Source organism: Chionomys nivalis, chromosome 10 (genome assembly GCF_950005125.1).
Source record: "Chionomys nivalis chromosome 10, mChiNiv1.1, whole genome shotgun sequence".
Taxonomy (NCBI): domain Eukaryota; kingdom Metazoa; phylum Chordata; class Mammalia; order Rodentia; family Cricetidae; genus Chionomys; species Chionomys nivalis.
The window spans coordinates 6,289,987-6,309,228 of NC_080095.1; the positions used below are offsets into that span (position 1 = coordinate 6,289,987).

General features: G+C 43.6%; 1 pseudogene; it reads right to left on the reverse strand.

Moving 5' to 3' along the window:
* Positions 1-17,728: 17,728 nt before the first annotated feature.
* Positions 17,729-18,608, reverse strand: LOC130883023 (ADP/ATP translocase 2-like; annotated as a pseudogene).
* Positions 18,609-19,242: the final 634 nt, after the last annotated feature.

Consider the following 19,242-nt stretch of genomic DNA (forward strand, 5'->3'; position numbering starts at 1 on the left):
CCAGCTGCAAACATTTAACTAGAACTTGCACTATGTGGCCATTGGCCCCATTGGGAACTCTGAATAAGGCAGGCATAAACCCCAGAGGGGATGGGTGCCAGTGCACTTTGCCAGACAGATGTCACCCATTATTCCCCCTTTGGCACACTTAAACATATATGTGTAATTACTGGCACCCATTCCTCTTTTGTGTATGCTTTGGCCCAAACATGGGAGCAGGCCACACAAGCTATCAAGGTACTAAAGACAGCCATGTAGGTTATGAGGGAACCCTGGGCAATAAAAACTGACAGTAGTCCAGGGTATTCCTCTCAAACCTTTAAGGACTTCTTACAGAGCTGGAAAATCAAACGCACAACAGGGATTCCCTATAATCCCCAAGGCCGGGTTATTTTGGAAAGAATAAGCCACTCCCTAAAAGGAGATCTGGCCAAGGTCTCCTCAGAAAATAAAAAGGATCCTCACCAAGCCTTGGTGGAAGTCCTCTTTGAAAAAAAAATTTCTTGGCCTTTGATGAGGAGGGCCTTAGTTCTCTTATAAACACTTGTAAAGCATGTGTCTGCTCTCTTTCCGGTTGCTGGATCCGGTTTCTGTTTTCCGTTCAAGCAGAGGATTCTGATTTGTGAGTTTACCCCTAAATAAACAATCATCTATTTCTCAATTCTGAGCTAGTGTGGGATTCCTTTTAAGCGTCCTTCCACGTTTGGCGCCCACGTGGACGGCCTAACGGCCGAGCCGGTCCACAAACCAGACAGTCTCCCAACCCAGCTTGGCTTGGCTTTTTTTTTTTAGAATCCCCACCACAGCAGAGTTTACTGCATGTGGCAACTTGGAAATTTACCAAGCACACGCACAACTGCTGCATTCCCTGGAGCAGTTCCTTGCTGTGAGGTTCCTTGCTGTGTGCGACTTCTACAGCTTCCCGTTTCTGCTAGCTGCCCGTGAGTTCTGGTTTTCTTGCTCCATGTATGGAATTGATTTAATTGCTTTTAATTTGTCAAGCAAAACATATTTCTCAGTATTTAACCAGTACCAAGGCAGAAAACTAAAGCGGCTCAGAAACTAAAGCAGGCCAGGATCATTCCTGTGGCCACCGGTTGCATTGCTTCTACTCGCAACTCTGCAATCACAACATCTGCTGGACAATAAAGATTACAGTTTACTGGATCACATAACAGATAATTAATAAACCAATATTGCAGACTACATTAATATTGCAACTTTTAGTAAATTGTTTGCTAATAGTATGGATTGTTTATGTGAGGCTTATACGGTTATAGGAAATACTTCAATTGATTGGGTATTGGGATACAGTTTTCTTCTTCATATTCTATAATTAAGAAAGAATATGGCACTTTTAGGAATGATACAATTTTTACAGACTAATAATGAACAGCCAGTTGACAAGATTAATAGCATCAAAAATCAAAAGGTGCCTGAAAAATTAATATTATTAAAAAGGATAACATTAATTTGATAGACAAAATTGAATCCATATCTAAGGGTACTAAGAAGTTATCCAAGAGAATTCATACTGATGAATTTGACAATCAAAATTTGTTAAAAAGTTATGATAAGTTAGAAGATAGACTATCTCTCTCCAGGATGGCAATTTGTACACTATTCAAGTAATGTCCAAGGATGAGATCTTATCTTTAAAGGAGAAACTTCAGACCTTGGAATCACATGTGCAGAATGAGGAACAGACTCTAGGTGCCTCAATGAAATCACTAGAAATATATACAGGCCAGGAGATTCAGGCTATACAAAAGACAATAATAAAAAGATTTGAAATAAGCCAGGCAGTGGTGGCACACACCTTTAATCCCAACACTTGAGAGGCAGAGGCAGGTGGATTTCTGTGAGTTCAAGGCCAGTCTGGGCTACAAGAGCTAGTTCCACGACAGGCTCCAAAGCTACAGAGAAACCCTGTCTTGAAAAATCAAAAAAAAAAAAAAAAAAAAGATTTGAAATAGTTGAGGAAATTATTGGAGCTGATGAACAGGGAAAGAGATACAAGGACAGTATTCAACATGGCCAGTAATTGTCAGAGATGACTTACCCAAGGTTTTGGCTTCCTACCCTGTAATCTACTCTGACAAAGCATCAAGTTCTAAAAGCCCAAAAGGATCCAAAGAAGGTAGACGTATACCTATATGAATGAATGATCTAAAAGAAATTAAGCAAGCTGTTGTAACTTTTGGCTTGCATTCCGCATTTGTAAAGGAGATGATAAAGTCATGGTCTTCTAGCATTAAAGCAATGCCACATGCTTGGATTCAGTTAGTTTCAGCATTCCTGGATGATGGGTCTCAATTAATGTTTAAATTTTATCTCAGAGAAGAGGCCCAAATTTTGGAACAACAGGGAAAAGGCCTTGAGACTTTCCAAGATGAAATTCTTGGTGAAGGCCCTTATGGTGACCCACAGGTTCAAGCTCTTTATGCTGAACAAATCATGTCCCTATGCCACAAAGCAGTCTTAAATGCTTGGGACAGGATTCAAGAAATAAGAAAAAGCATTGAATCATATACCAGGGTTAAACAGGGCCAGAGAGAACCCTTTACTGACTTTTTACAAAGATTAACTAAGGCTGTACAAATAGGAGTAAAAGACCCAGATGCTAGATGAGTACTTATTAAATCTCTGGCTTTTGAAAATGCCAACTTAGAATGCAAAAAGATACTTGGGCTTTTAAAGGTTAGATCAGCATCTATGGATAAATGGATCCTGCATACAATGAATATTGAGACATTTCACTATAATACTGAATCTTGGGTAGGAGAAGCAATTTCCAAAGAAATGAGGAGACATCAAAATGCCAAATGCTTTAAGTATGGTAGACATCTCAGAAGGGATCGAAGACAAGGAATTCCTAGGAATAATATCTCTTCTGGGAATGGCAATAGGAAGACTCAGCCTTAAGGTATATGTAGAAGGTGTGGCAAAAGCCGACATTGGACCAATTAATGCAGATCAACGAAAGACAGACAAGGGAACCCGATACTATCGGAAACACCTTGAGGGGCCTCTTGCAGGCCCCCAAGCCTAAAGTGGCCCAGTCATTTGCAGTAACTGTGACACGTCTCGCCAGGAAAATTAAAAAATCCAGAGCCTTCTCTAAATGACCATACTGTTCTAGATGATGGCATAAACATGGAGGATAAGTCAAAAATTCCAATAGGAGGGCTGGAGAGATGGCTCAGAGGTTAAGAGAACTGACTGCTGTTCTGGAAGTCCTGAGTTCAATTCCCAGCAACCACATGATGGCTCACACCCATCTATAATGAGATCTGGTGCCCAGAACCCTATATACATAATAAATAAATTAAAAAAAAATTTTCAATAGGAAATAGGAAACGTATATTCTGGCAGATTTCTATAAATGGTCAAAAAACAAAGCTAAGAGTGTGTATAAATGCCATTGTAATTGTTGGTTTGATAGACACTGGAGCAGATGTGAGTATCATCACTCCAGAATCTTGGCATCCAAATTGGCCTCTTCAAGAGTCAGATGTTCAATTACTAGGAATTGGAACCATATGTCAAGTTAAACAAAGCACGAGATGGGTTGACTGTATTTGGCCAGAAGGTCAAAGAGGGAAGCTAAGGCCATATGTGGCTAATATTGCAGTAAATTTATGGGGTCGTGACCTGCTATAGCAATGAAATACCCAGATTAACATTCCTGCAGTCCCAGGATCTTATAATTCTGGGAAGGACATTATAAGGTACTACATACAAAGGTCACCAGTCATTCAGGCTGTACAAGAACATAAAGCAACTAGCAAACCTTTAGAGGTACTAAAAGCCCAACCATTAAAATGGTTAACTGACAAGCCTATATGGGTTAAGCAGTGGCCTCTAGCTCAAGATAAGTTGCAGGCTTTAGAACAGCTGGTACAAGAGCAACTAGATGCTCACCATATGGAAGAATCTACAAGCCCTTGGAATTCTCCTGGTTTTGTTGTAAAAAAATAAATCTGGTAAATGGAGAATGGTGACAAATCTAAGAGCTATCAATAAGGTAATTCAACCTATGGGCCCTCTACAGTATGGAATCCCTCTGCCTTCTCTATTACCAAAAGGATTGCCTCTTATTTATTTGTAAGATTGTTTCTTCACTATACCTTTACAAGAAAAGGATAGAGAAAAAATTTGCCTCCACAGTGCTTACTTATAATAATTCTCATCCTACTAGGAGATATCAATGGACTGTCGTCCCACAAGGAATGCTCAAAAGCCCCACATTGTGCCTATACTTTGTATTAGCCATTGGAAATAATATGTAAGCAATTTTCTAAGTCTATAATTTACCATTACATGGATGACATTTTGCTATCCGATTCAAACATGGATACTTTAGAAATAATGCTTGAAGAAGTAAAGAAAATTTTGTCAAAATAGTAATTACAAATTGCTCCTGAAAAAATAGATTGCCTTTGGTAGGACTGCCATTTTTACTATGCTGATCTTTCCTATCCAAGAGCATGGGAGATCTTTTCATTTTCCGGGATCTCCTTAAATTTATTTCTTCAAAGACTTAAAGTTCTTGTCAAATAGGTCTTTCAGTTCCTTGGTTAGTGTTACCTCAAAATACTTTATGGTATTTGTGGCTATTGTGAAAGGTGATGCTTCTCTGATTTCCCTCTCAACTTCTTTATCCTTCGTGTATAGGAAGGCTACTGATTTTTTTGAGTTCATCTTGTATCCTGTCACATCACTGAAATTATTTATCAGCTGTAGGAGTTCTCTGGTAGAGTTTTTGGGGTCGCTTATGTACACTATGAATTTAAAGAATTGTTTGTCAGTGGGAGGAAGAGTCATGGGAAGAACTAGCAGAAGCTTAAAGAATGTACTAGAAGTGAATATCAGGGGCTGGTGAGTAGAGGAAATTGGCCGTTTCCAAATGAGAAAGCAGTTTGGATTTTGTTGAGAGAGGAGAAAGGAGGGGAGATGGGCAAGATGGTCTAAAGTGAGGCACTTATAGGTTGGGCTGAGAGAGAATCTAAGATGGGTGATGGGGAGAGGAGAACTTTAGAAGGTAAGATCTGTAACTTTGGAGCTGAGGAAATTGAGGGGTGATATGGTGTTAGATTGTCAATCGGAGTGGGGAGGGTAGAAAAGGAAGAGGCCATCTACATACTGAAGCAGGCAGAGGGAAAAGGAGAAGGCAGGCCAGATCTACAGGGCCTGGAAGGGGCCATAGAATCGAGAGGGACAGCAGTAGTGTTAATGATGTGATTAGGCTGAAGGTTTTAGTTGGTTTTGTTTTATTATTACTCTAAATATGGGAGTATTGTAGGGTAAAGATGTAGGGCATAGAAACTGCTTGGATGAGAGGGATTGAATGATGGGTTTGAGCCTCCGAAGCTGGTTAAAGGTAGGGGGGTTGGGGTTTGTAGATATAGACAGAAGGGTTTTTCAGTATAGGAGAGAATGGTTTATGATGAGTAGCAAGGGAAGGAGAAGGGAAGGTACTCCATGCAGGGGGGTTTACTAAGGAAGTTGGCAGAGCATAAGAGGGGTTTGGAATTCTGGAGAGTAAGTGTGAATTAACAGAGACTGAGGAAAGGAAGAGGAGGGATGTAGAGGTGCATGTCAATCTTAGAAAGGATAGTCCCTTCTAGTAAGGGAATAGGATGTGAGGGAATGAGGAAAAAGGAGTGGGGTGTGGTGAGCCCACAAGTGTTATCATTTATAAACATTTGGTGGAGGAACACCAGTCCCATGAGGAGCAGTGGCAGGTCACCCAAGGCTTTGGTGGGTCCCCTTGGAAGATGGGAGACTGCGGTGGGTGAGAGATAGACAGATTTGCCAGGCAGAGAATTTGGGTATAGAGTGTATTTAGTGAGTTATGAAGGGGAAAGGGAAGGAAAAAGGGGGAAAGCGGAGAAGGGGGGAAGAAGGGAGAGGTACAGTAGTTACTTCTTCAGAAGAGGGATGGGAAGAGAGAGAGCAGACTAGAGAGAAGGCAGGGGATCTGCTTGCCTTGGTTGAATGGGGGGGAGGTTGGGAGTGTGTGCAGAGCTTGTCTCTTAAAGGGACAGGGTACCCAGGAGACAGAGAAGGTCAACAAAATAATAACATTTCCATCTTTCTCTTCTAATAAAAAGGTGGAGGTTAAGCATGGCAGGCTGAGAGAATTGGGACAGCGGATTCTCAAGACTGCATCCGTCTTATTTGTGGGCATTGTCTTGGGGGGAGGGGCCTGAAAAAGCTGGGTGGTGGTCACATCCTGGGGTAGCTGGTTGCTTTACTCCTGTCTGGTTTGTAGTGTGGAACTGTCCAGTTTCTCTTGGACCAGGCAAGGTGTTGGCAGAACAGAGGACAAAGTTGAGTTTAGGAAGGAAAAATTTTTAGGACCAGGGAATTGAGAAGGGTGACCTTAAAATTGAGAGTGGTGTATCTGAGCTGTTTAAGGTGGATCATTTAATTCAGCTTTTTCAAAAATCACAAGAATATTTTGAGTTTGTGAGAACATAAGTTCTAGACATATACATTGTATAAACAGCAGCATATTTATGTCAGAATGACTGTGACAGATGTTTTTGCCCAATGAAAAGTATTTTTAAGGCTATGGAAGACAGCATGAGAGAGAAATTTGATAACTTGTACTTGTCCTCACACCTTTATAACTTGCATTTGTATATCTTAAAACATTCTTTATTTAGAACATATTAAGTTATACTGAAATTTGTTTGGTGTGTTTGTTCTTTTAACTGAGAAGACCTCTCAGTTGTCAAACTGTATCAGAGATCTTTGAGAAGGATAAAATTTTTCTTGAGTTATTGATTAAAAAATGACAGAACTTACATGGTTGTCTACCTAGAGCCTCTCCTCAGGTTCCACCATGGTCATTGTGGGTTGTATTTGCCTCTTGCTATTAGAAGCAAGGCCTGTCAGACTCCAGAAGGTCCTGTGTGTTAGAAAATCTGTAGGAAGACAAATCTACCTTGACCTGAGCAGCTAGACTGTTGATTCCAGTGATTCTGTTCACTGTCTGGAGATCTTCAGTTTCAATGAAAGGCAGTTTTCCCCAGTGATTAGCACTTTTACTTGATGAAGCGAACTGTGGATGGACAGTATGGCCACCTGTCTCCTGTCTTCTTTGGAGGAAATAGAGCGCTGCTGCTAGGAGCCAACCTGTCTTTCTGTTATAAAAAGTCTTTTAATAATTAAACATTTAAATGCCATATTCCCCAGATCTCTGAGCAGTTGAGGGCTATTATAGATAAGTTAAAACTATAGCACAGAATCTGCCTGTAGAGCTGGGTCCAAGCTTGACTCTACAGGCTCTCAACTTAACAGGTGATATTTGTACTTGTGAAAGACAAAGAAGAAAAAACTGCTTACAATAAAAGCTTAATGGTAGAACTGACAATAGTAGAGAACAGCTTAACATATTTTAAAGCAGGGTTGGGTCACATATACAGCATTCCCATAAGAGACTCAAAAAGCACATAATCCAAACCAATCTAAAACATAAGGTTTATTGTTTTCTTAGTATGGGATGAGATACAATGAGCAGACAACTGTAACATTTAACAGTAAATATATGTACATTAAAACCAGTTGAACCCAAGTTTTAAACACATATGCACACAGAGTTAAAGCCAACTTATGTTTATACATAATGAAGTCACATGTATGTGCTCACACACACACACACACACACACACATTAAACAGGAGTTGAGCAAAGCAGGTACTTTTAATGGGCCCTACCAAAAGCATGCCACTGTGCAAAACACACATGTAACAGAGTCAGTCAGAGAAATTTAGAGACAAAACATAAGTAAACCGTGAGACTAGGCAAGAAATACTTCAGTAAAGCTTTCAGTACTTGGTCCCCTTAGTCAAGAAGGTGATGAGGTCACCTGACCTGCCCTTAGTCAAAATGGCAGTGAGGTGACCTGACCTTAGTCAAAATGGTGGCAATCACCACATGTAGAATGGAGAAACCACATTTTTAGGTAAGCAGCAGAAATTTTTAAACAGATACAAATAACAAGAGACACATAGAGGCCATGTCGAACATACATTTAAAAGAGAATTACATCCGTGTGGCCATACCATTCACACATTCTTTAATACATGAAGTAGGAAAATTACTCGGCACCGTCTGTAACATGAAGGCCGCCTTGTTGAGGTATCCTGATCTATGTTAGCCATGTGGTTCAGTACCTTTTTCAGTTGGGCAGGTTACATCTTGTCTTTTGGAGGTCTGGGCTGGACTGGGGGAATGGGCTTCTTCTTTTCCAGCATTCTCCTGTTCTCATCGCCCGTCTCTACTTCCTGTCTGGTTGACCCGCCTATACTTCCTGCCTGGCCAATCAGCATTTTATTAAAATACATGATTGACAGAATACAGACAATTTTCCCTCACCAACCGTCCATGTTGCTGCTGGAACTGGAAACAGTTGCCTCACGGATCTTACTAATCTTCCCGATTTCTGCAGGACCAGCGGTAGTGGTGGCCGAGATAGAATAGAAGGAATAGAGCTCGAGAAGGAATACTAGCGAGAAAAAGAACATTTACATGAAGGTGGGGGTGGGGCTGCCCAGGGAAAGGAAAAGTTGAAGGGCTTAAGATGCTGGCGGCAGGACACCAGCAGTCCTGTGTGCTGGTAGAAATTAGAAAGTTCCCACTTTAGGTTATTATTCAAGGGGTACGTAGGCCATGTGCTAGTGCAGATGTGGACAAAATAAGTAATTTGTAAGTAAGGCAGAGGGTTTAGGGCCTCCAAATGACACACCAGTGGGGAGATTCGATGGATAGTTTTTGAGGGTTTGTTTCCCATGGCTAAGAACATGAAAATGGCAAAAACGGCAAAAGCCCAAGGCAACTAACCAGACGTCTCTGGAATAGTAGGGCGTGGTTTGAGAATTAGGCCAGGCCAGTTTCAAGATCTGTCCGTCTTGCAGCAGAATCGACAGCCTGGCTGCTCAGGTCAAGGTAGGCTTGTCTTCCTACAGATGTCTTAGCCCACAGGGTCTTCTGGAGCCTGGCAGGCCCTGCGCTAAACAGCAGAAGGCAAATATGAGCTTCAGTTACCATGGAGGACCCTGAGGAGTAGTTCTAGGTGCCAACCAAATAAGTTCTCTGTCATTTTTTAATCAGTAACTCAAGTAAAAATTTTATCCTTCTCAAAGATCTCTGATGTAGTTTGACAGCTGAGAGGTTTTGTCAGCTTAAAAGGACAACCTCACCAAACAAATGTCAGTAAAATACAAATACAAGACCTGCAAGTTACAAAGGTGTGAGGACAAATACAATTTATCAGATTTCTCTCTCACGCTGCCTTCCACAGTCTTAAAGATACTTTTCATTGTGCAAAAATATCTGTCACAGTCATTCTAACATAAATATGCTATGTTTATACAATGTATATGTCTAAAACTTCTAATTTCACAAACCCAAAGAATTCTTTTTTTTTTTAATTATGTATACAATGTTCTGTCTGTATGTCTGCAGGCCAGAAGAGGGCGCCAGACCTCATTACAGATGTTTGTGAGCCACCATGTGGTTGCCGGGAATTGAACTCAGGACCTTTGGAAGAGCAGGCAGTGCTCTTAACCACTGAGCCATCTCTCCAGCCCCCACTGAAGAGAGAGAACAGCTGGAGAGAAGGCGGCAGGGGATCGGCTTACCTTGGCTGAAGGGGAGGGTTGGGAGTGGGCAGAGCTTGTCTCTTAAAGGGACAGGGTACACAGGTGACAGGGAAAGTCAGCAAAATAATCACAAGTAGTATACAGCAAATGTACAGCTGACAGATTTATTGACTGTCCACGAGAAGTGTATAGCTATACATCCACGTGGACTAACCCACTACAGGCACACGTGTTCTTTGGATAAACCATTGTCAGTTCTGTAGAAAGCTAGTGAAATGATGGCATTTCTCTTTTCTATAGTATCCCAGCAGTGTATAAACCTGACTTTTCCTGTAGGGCAACCAGATACCTCCCCCACTCAGTCAAGTCTTTATTCTCACAGCCAAAATATACATAACAATAGAACCCCCACAAACTTTCTTTATTGATAGTTCTCACTGATAAGAAAGGAGCCTCATACAGGAGGCAATGTGTCAGTTCTAGCAGCAGGCTCAGGAAGGTGTAATCCACTGGCCTTCTGCTCTGACTTAACAGGCTACTAACATTCTGTACGCACCCTTCACTTTAGTTTCAACTAACATAAGATCATAGCCCAGGAGTCATTAAAACTAGCTACAAAAACCTTCCAAGAGACCCCATTTTAACTCAACCAGCTAGATGCTAATGATAATCAAGCCTGTGTTGCCAGTGGTTTTTGTGACTCTGAAAATGCACACTGATACTATTGTTACCACCTACGGGACTGTTAACTTGTCTGCATGCCTATATAAACTGAAAACTTTGTGGAGATCACCCTTTACACATTGTCTTATGCCTTATGCCCTTCTTTCATCTTCCCCCAAGGAATAAAGAAACGTGCAGTAAATGTCTGAGTCAGCATTCCACCCCCCAGATCCCATTCCCAAAACAGTTTTCATTTGTTGTAGAAGTCCTGTTCTGAGCCCGGTGGTGGTGGCACACGCCATTCATCCCAGCACTCAGGAGGCAGAGGCAGGTGGATCTCTGTGAGTTTGAGGTCAGCCTGGTCTTTAAGAACTAGTTCCAGGACAGGCTCCAAAGCTACAGGTAAACCCTGTCTCCAAAAACAAAACAAAAAACAACAAAAATAAATAAAGGAAGAAGAAAGGAAAAGAAGTCCTGTTCTGAACCCTGAGGGAGTGCTGAGGTTAGTACTCATTGCTTCAGATAGTGGGAAAAGCAAAAGCCTATACGTGAGCAAATTGAGGGTGGAGTCTGGAGGGATCTGGAGGCTGTGCACTCCTACTATGGGTAAGGGGGATGGGTGAGCGGGGTGACAGAGGAACGTGATGAAGCAATGTGACCCAGAAGTGAGGTTCTATACTCCTAACAGTGTTTGCTATGGGCTTAGGTAGGTAGGTCAATATCACCAGATATCTGAGAAGGATAAATTATTGAAGGAGGTATGGTTATGTATTAATTAAAATTCAGAGACTTTTTCATTACTTAGATAGTAGCCCTGGGTTCTGGAGGTCTGGATGGCTGGGCAGTGATGGCAGGTCTTTTGCTACCGTACAGGGCAGTGGGCCTTTGGCTGTCAGATTCAGGTCAGAGATTTTTTTTTTAGAGGAACTTGGGAAAACTGATCTTATTTTGACTGGGCAGAATACAGCAATTGACCCAAAAATGTTTACAGTTTGAGCAAAGCTGTGGCAGCATGCCAAGTGTGGGCAGTTTTAGCTCAGTTTTATCATTACCAAAATCCAGGGGGAGTGGTGGTTGTTGTGCCTTGTCTTTGTTTAGTTTACTGTCCTCCTAGAGACCTCAAGCAGCTGTTTCTTGAGGGAAATGAGAAGGCAGGTGGCTAGGAGAAAAAAAAATATATTGTAATTATTGGCCCTAGAAATGGGGCTAGTCATGGGAAGAGTCATTAACTGCCAGAAAGAATGGGACAGAGAAGTGCCCTGGTTGTACAGGTGAGGCTTGGGTTATAAGTGGGACACAATAGCAGATAAAACCAGATTTTAGTTGGTAGGTGTCCTTGATCCAGGAGAGTTGGTACCAATGGTGAAGTCCCGAGAGCTGGTGCAGGTGTTGGTGTTGTCTGGAGAGCGCTTTGTAAGTTGGTCTTGGCCCAGACAGCAGGAGTGACCTGTAAATATGCTTGAAAAATGGGTGGGGTTAAAATAGGCTCTGGAGACTGTTAGTTTTTTTACCAGACCTGATTTTTGATAATACAGCAGAAGTTTTTCAGGAACCTGCAGATAATTTGTTAAAGGGAATTGGCAACGCTGAGCCTCTGAAGATAGATACACTGAAACCTGCTAGTCCCGCACTGTGAAGCCTGTTAAAGAGGCATACCCGTCTGTAGTTTAACAGGAAACTTAACAAATGAAGTAATGAGCTACCAGTACCTTAAGTCATCAAATGCCATTAGACAGATCTAAGGGGAATAAATGAGCAGAAATGAAATAGCATTTTTAGCTAAGCAGGCAATCCCAAGTCTCTCCTTTGTTTTTGGAAAACACCAGCCTAGAAGCAGTGCTTGTAGTTAGCTGCTGAGTACAAGGGGCCCAAAGATTTTCCTGTGGGGTGTATGTGTGAAGATTTAGTCTACCTGTTTGGGCAGGATGAGAAGATCAATTCCCCGGGTGGTATCCAGGAAGCTGAAGAGGTAGAAGGCCTCGTTTTGCTGTGTGGGTGGCTTTGCAAAACCCAAAGGCAAACTTCTGTAACCATGTATCTTCTTGAGGATGCTGTGGGAACTGGCTTGTCTCTGTGTTAGAAGCTCTTTTGTTAAATGCCATCCTCTCAGATCTGTAAAGGCACTTGAGAAATGGGTACCATTACCTGTTATATTTAAACTAGGCATATAAGCTAAATTTAGACATGTATTTTATCCTATTAATTATAGCTTACCAATGCTAGTAAATGTAAGAGGATTAAAAGGAATATTTTAATAAGTCAAAGAATACTAATACATGTGAGTACTCTTACCCACAATGGTGGTGGGGTCAAAATGGGGGTTACCCACGAGTTTGTATTTTTCCAGAGCTGTTGTAATCTGGAGCTAAAAGTTTTACAGATCTTAAAACACGCACACATACACACAGAAATAAAACAAGCATACTGTAAAATCAAACACACATACTCACAGAGAAATAAAGCAAGCATATTGTGAAAACACACCCATATATTCACACAGACATACTGTGGTCACATAATTCTAACAGACAGACAAATAAAATACTTTCAGGAACCTGTGTCAGTTGACCAACTTGAAAATCCCAGTGTAGGTAGGTGGCAGAAGGCAGAGAAGCACACAGGGCTGGTCCCATTAAGAACCAGATTAGCACACATCTAGAAACCATGGACTTATGGGAGCTTGTTTTTTCATTAGGTATTAGGTAGCCTTAATTTAAAAGGATTTTTTTGTTAAAGGCAGCTCAAGTGTGTTTGAGGATCCGTCTTTGAATTGCAAGAACTTATTTAGAAGCCCATGCCAAATCTTGGGACTCAAGCCTTTCACAATGCATCCACCGGGACAGAGCTCTTGAGTCAAAAACGGGGGGGTGGGGGGGCGGGTCAGTTTCGTGAAAAATGAGTGGCATATGTCTCTGTCATCTCAGTCTCTCCTCAGTGAGCCCTGGCTGGTGGTTTGAGTCGGACCTCTGGCATGATTGTGACTACCACGGAAAAGCCCAAAAACCGATGAAAATAAAGAAGTGCAGATGCCCCCCCCCTTCATGTACTCAAAAAGAGGAACTCAAGCCCATCTTAGCCTGGCAGAGAGCACACATGAGAAAAGCAGTCCCCTTCCCCCCTCCCCCGTCCCCGGTGGAACCTCCAAATATTAGATATTTCTCTTAGACGAGCCTTTCTGCCGATGCAAATAATTCCAATCAGACCGAATTAAACCGAATTAAAAGATCCCCATATTTAATGGAATGCTCCCCCCTCTCCCTGTAGGCCCAGGGAAACATGGAGATGTAAAAAGAGAGAGCTGAGACTGTGTTCATTCGCTGGGGGGCAGTTTAAATAGCCTGTGGGAGTGGTCCCGTCCTTCCCTGGGGAGGGGTCTTATGCCAGGAACTGGGGTTAAGCCCCCAGACAAACAATTCAGACTTTTTGTATAAAGGGGTGTTAGGGAGCTGGAGTGATGCTTCCGACCAAACGGTGACCCCTCCCCAGGGACGGTCAAGACCACTCCCACAGGCTATTTAAACTGCCCCCCAGAAAATGAACATGTACTCTCCCCTTTTCCCTTTCCGGTGGTCGATTTGGTTCTTTCCCCCACTCCAGAGTTTTCCTGGGAGCCACCCAGGAGAGCTGGTGTCCATTAAACCTGGGCCTTTTCTTTTTTCTTTTTTTTTTTTTTTGGTTTTTCGAGACAGGGTTTCTCTGTAGTTTTGGTGCCCGTCCCGGAACTAGCTCTTATAGACCAGGCTGGCCTCGAACTCCCAGAGATCCGCCTGCCTCTGCCTCCCAAGTGCTGGGACTAAAGGCGTGCGCCACCACCGCCCGGCAACCTGGGCCTTTTCTAATTCGGTCTGATTTGGTCTAATTTCGATTATTGCATCGGCAGAGAGGCTTATTAGGCCAAAGGAAAAAACTTAAGTCTTCTTTGGAGATGATAGTATATGTGCTAGGCATGACTATCTCTAGAATAGAAAGTTTAAATATTTCGAATGTCATATTCAGCAGGTTTTCGAAGAGTTGAGGACCATCTATCTAGTGTGTCTGATTTGCGAGTTAAATTTGAAAACATACATAAATCAGATGTGTGTAGTCTAAGGAGAGAGAGAGAGAGAGAGAGAGAGAGAGAGAGAGAGAGAGAGAGAGAGAGAGAGAGAGAGAGAGAGAGAGAGAGAATCTGAAACTTCCGGAAGTGTAGAGCAGAGATCTGGGGATCCCGCGTTTGTGTAAGCTGGAACACTGAGCAGGCAGTTTCCAGGAGAGAGAACTTTAGGAGGTGGCTGAGTGCAGAAACTGAAGCGGCGGGTGAGAGCTGAGAGATAGCGTAGTCCGCAGGCAGGGCTTCAGTTTTCAGGCCACGAAAGGGTTGAGAACGTGGCTGACAAGAAGTGAGAGGGCAGAGGAAGATGAGGGGTGACAGGGTCACACAGTATATTGCAGCTCCTGGAGAGAGGTGAGAGAAAGCTAGAGAGATGAGAATGTCAGGGAAAGGGAGCTGCTGGTAAATGTCAGCTTGGTTCAGAGACACCTGGTTTGGGGCTGTGAGAAAACGACCCCTTCCTGTTGGGGTGGGCCCAGTAAAGTGGGTGGGACTAGCGAGGAACAGGCAGAATCAAAAGTGGGTATTTGGCTTCAGGAAGGGAGGGGGAGCAGAGGCTGCTGCAGGCAGCCTATGTAACAACACAACAGCGGAAGCAGGGATGGCACAGGGGTGAGTGTGGCAGGGACAGCCACGGGCTTGCACTGAAAGGCAGAAAAAAGGAGGCAGGACTGCTGGAGGGCTCCAGGAGACTGCGGAGGGAGGACATGGGGCTTTGGCGAGTTTGCGAGTTCTGGAAGCAGCTTGAAGGAGAGGCCTTTCTGAGTCAGGACAGCTGGAGCAGCCGCCGTGTGCTCTTTGGCAGCGGCAGTGGAGGAGAGCTCCTGAGGCTGTTGGGCAGCGGGGGCTGGGGGTGGGGAGTAGGGGTTTGCCTGAGGACAGGGAGACTTCAGAGCGGTGGCTGGACTGGCCCAGGGGGCGGACCCAGAGCGCTGGGCTGTCAGTGTTTCTTTGGAGCAGTAGCAGAGGTTTGAAAGGCCATTTGGAGAACAGGAACTGCAAAGGAAAAGCACATAGCCATGGAGAAGCTTTCGGAAAAACTGGCGGGTACTGACGGGCCTTCCACTGGACATCTGGAAGAGGAGAGGAGGGAGGGGGAAGAGGAGGTACTATCTCCTTCGGTCTGTTCCCATAAGATTGTAAAGGTTATCCTTTTGCTTGATTTTCTAGGGAATATAAGGGCTATTTTGAGTGTTAAGATGTGTTAGTAATGTGTGTGAGTTGGAGTTTTCAGTCGGGCTGGAGGGAGCAAATCCCATCACTATTGTTGTCTGGCTAGCCAAGGCATCCCCTGGTTTTTAGTTGCTGTTAAGGAGGCCTCTGTGAGGGAGGAGTCATCACTTAAGCTCAGTCACCAAGAGGAGCCACCAAAATTGAAAGAAAATCTGCCAATCAAGCTGAGCACTGAAGGCCGTGGTGGGGTGCGTTCTCCCCACCCCCAGAAGACAGAGCAAGGATATTTGACACCCAACAGTCATCACCCTGTGTCTTTTGGAATGGAGGCACTTGTCAGTGGGACCAGAATCTAATTCTGGTGCATGAGCTAGCTTGTTGGAACCCATTCCCTGTGGTGGGCTGCAATGCTCAGCCTTAATGCAGGGGAGAGGGGCTTGGTCCTGCCCTAAATCAATGTGCCAGACTTTGTTGACTTCCCATTATCTGTTAGGAAGAGTAGATGAGAGGTGGACTGGAGGGGAGGCAGGAGGAGGAATGGGAGGTTAAACAGTGGTTGGAATGTAAAATGAAATCAAAATAAATAAATAAAAATAAAACACAGTGTTAAAAGCAATTAGCATTTACAAGAGAGTAGTGTATCTAGTTTCTTGGCTAGGCAGCCAGGGCACCAAGGGTGGATGTAATAACAGCTGTTAACTAGGGAGTCAGACTGTCCTGCCACCAACATCTTAGGTTATTTAGAGGAAAACAAATATCAAAAGGGATAATGAGGTTTACTGCTAACATTAACAGTGATGCAACAGTATTTGACAATGTTTGACTCCTATCTTACCCACAGGTTCCAGGGAGAGGTAGGACCTTCTAATCACAAGTGACAGAAAATGATCTTAGAAAATGTGGAATGGAGGAACTTTAAAGTTGTTCTACTGATGCACCAATGTCACCTGAACCTGTACGGGGAATGGAATTGTCTGGCAAGGTGTCATACCAGCATCTGTCCAATACACACTTGATTATGAGCCATTCAGGTCCAGTCTAGTGCTATGTTGTTTGTGTTTTAATAAATAAAGCTTGCCTGGAGATCAAAGAGCAAAGCCATACTAGTCAGTCATACAGAACGAGTGGTGGCACACACCCTTAATCCCAGGACAGAGGCAGACGGATCTCTGTGAGTTCAAGGCCACCCTGGGCTACATAAGATTGAATCTATCTAAAAGAGAAACAGAGGTCGCTCAGACAAAGGTAATCCCAGCACTTGGGATCATACACCATTAATCCCAGCACTAGGAAGGTAGAGACAGGAATGATATGGCTGGGCAGAGAAAGGGATATAAGGGGGAAGAGACAGGAACTCAGTGGAGTATGGGTTGGGGAGTTTGAGGGTTTGTGGAGACAGGATCTTGCCCCAATTTGGTCTGAGGTAGAAGTAAGAGCCAGTGGTTGGCTGCTTTGCTTCACTGAGCTTCAGGTTGAACCCCAGTATCTGTCTCTGGGTTTTTATTGTTTATGCCATGGTCCACCACATGTCCCAAAACGGGAAGTAACCCAAATGTCTATCAATAGGCAAATGCACAAACAGAAGTATTCTGTCTATTCAGTGGATTGGTGTTCAGCCATAACAAAAGACATGCTGACAAATCCTTTACCAGTAATAACCTTGAAGCATGATGCTCAGTGAAAGAAGCCAGGCACTAATAGCTATAGGGAGCGATGTTCTTGTAGGAAAGTTCCAACTATTCTACAGTCTGCAGAGACAGAAAGTTAGGATTTGCTGCAGTGGAAGGTAGTGAATGGAGACTGCTAATGATGGTGAGTTTTGGGGTAATGAACATTATTAGAAGTCTGCAGTAATAGGTACATCACTTACATACTTTAAGAGAGAAAATTCCGTGGTCAAAATTATATCTCAGAGATCTTTTTTATTGTCTTTAGATATTTTTATTTCCTCAATTTTTATTATCAGGAGTGACTGAAATAAAAAATATAATTGGGTCCCATCATTATTGTCATTATGGAAATGGCTTTAAGAGAAAACTGGTCAGATGAATATTATTGCTTCCCACTTTTCAACTGGTAAATAGTTGCCATTGATAAAACAGACAAGCCCGGAGAATCTGTCCAGAATGTTCAAGATATGGTGTATCATACAACATGCCTGTTCTCGGGGAGAACACCTACGACATACTTATGTGTACTTCTTGATCTCATCATACAAGACAAGTACAAAGGCACCACCCATGCCCCTGAGAACGTTGGACCATGCACCCTTGAAAAAGGCTTTGCGTCCTTCGTCAGGAGCAATCTTCCTCCAGCAGTTGATCGTGCCTGTGTACATGATGTCAGTTCCTTTGCGTCCTGACTGCATCATCATACAACGGCGAACCGTGTCAAAGAGATAGGAAGACAGGCCAGCGACAGCAGTGACAGACTGTGCAATCATCCAGCTGATGAAGATGTGAGTGTTCTTGGGATCTGGAAGCATTCCCTTTGCAGTGTCATAGATGCCAAAGTAGGCAGCTCAGTAGATGATAATGCCCTGGACTGACAAATTAAAGCCTCGGTACAGGCCAGATTTGTAGATCTTAACCAGGCAGTCACCAAGGCCTTTGAATTCCCTTTCAGCTCCAGCTTTGCCCACATCAGCTGCTAGACGGGTACAGGCAAAATAAAGGGGGTACACAAAGCACACGGATGTGGCCCCAGCGGCACCACCTGATGCCAGGTTCCCTGCAAAGTAGAGCCAAAACTGTGTCCTCTTGTCCACACCACCCAAAAAGATCTGCTTGTATTTATCTTTGAAGGCAAAGTTGAGAGCATGGGTGGGGAAGTATCTGATGACATTGGCCAGGTTACCATGCCAGAAGGACAGGACTCCCTGTTCCTTGGGGATATGAACCACGTTGTCTATAATGCCCTTGTATTGCTTATCTGCCGTGATTTGCTTGCTGGCGTGCTGCACCTGCAGCAGCAGTTTGACCGCTCGATGGGCGCTACGGCCATCTGACGGCCGCGGCCACTCCACCTGCCAAGAAGTCCTTGGCGAAGGACACAGCGGCATCTGTCATGTTGAAACCGTGAGGGGTGCACCCACACACTGAGACAATGGGGATGTTCTATCAGGAACTCACCAAGGCCAGCTGGCCTGGGTCTGAAAAAGCATGGGATAAAACCGGACTTGCTGAACATAATGGACGATGAGGACTACTGAGAACTCAAGAACAATGGCAATGGGTTTTTGATCCTACTGCACGTACTGGCTTTGTGGGTGCCTAGGCAGTTTGGAGGCTCACCTTACTAGACCTGGATGGAGGTGGGTGGTCCTTGGACTTCCCACAGGGCAGGGAACCCGGATTACTCTTAGGGATGATGAGGAAGGGGTACTTGATGGGGGAGGGGGAGGGAAATGGGAGGTGGTGGCGGGGAGAAGGCAGAAATCTTTAATAAATAAATAAACAATAAAAAAAAGAAAAAAAAGAGTAAGAAAAGGCAGAGGAGCGCGGAATGGGACTGGCTTGACAACCGGCTTTGTCTCCCAGACTCTGGGGCTATCTCAGAGATCTTATAAAGTATGAACATTAATACAGATGCTTAGAGCTGGGTTGACATCACTGTTTCTCTGAGCTGGCATTAGAAGCTTCTCCTAGGTCAGTGAAATAGCTATGATCACGACATCAAAATGCTACACGGTGGAGGCTTGAT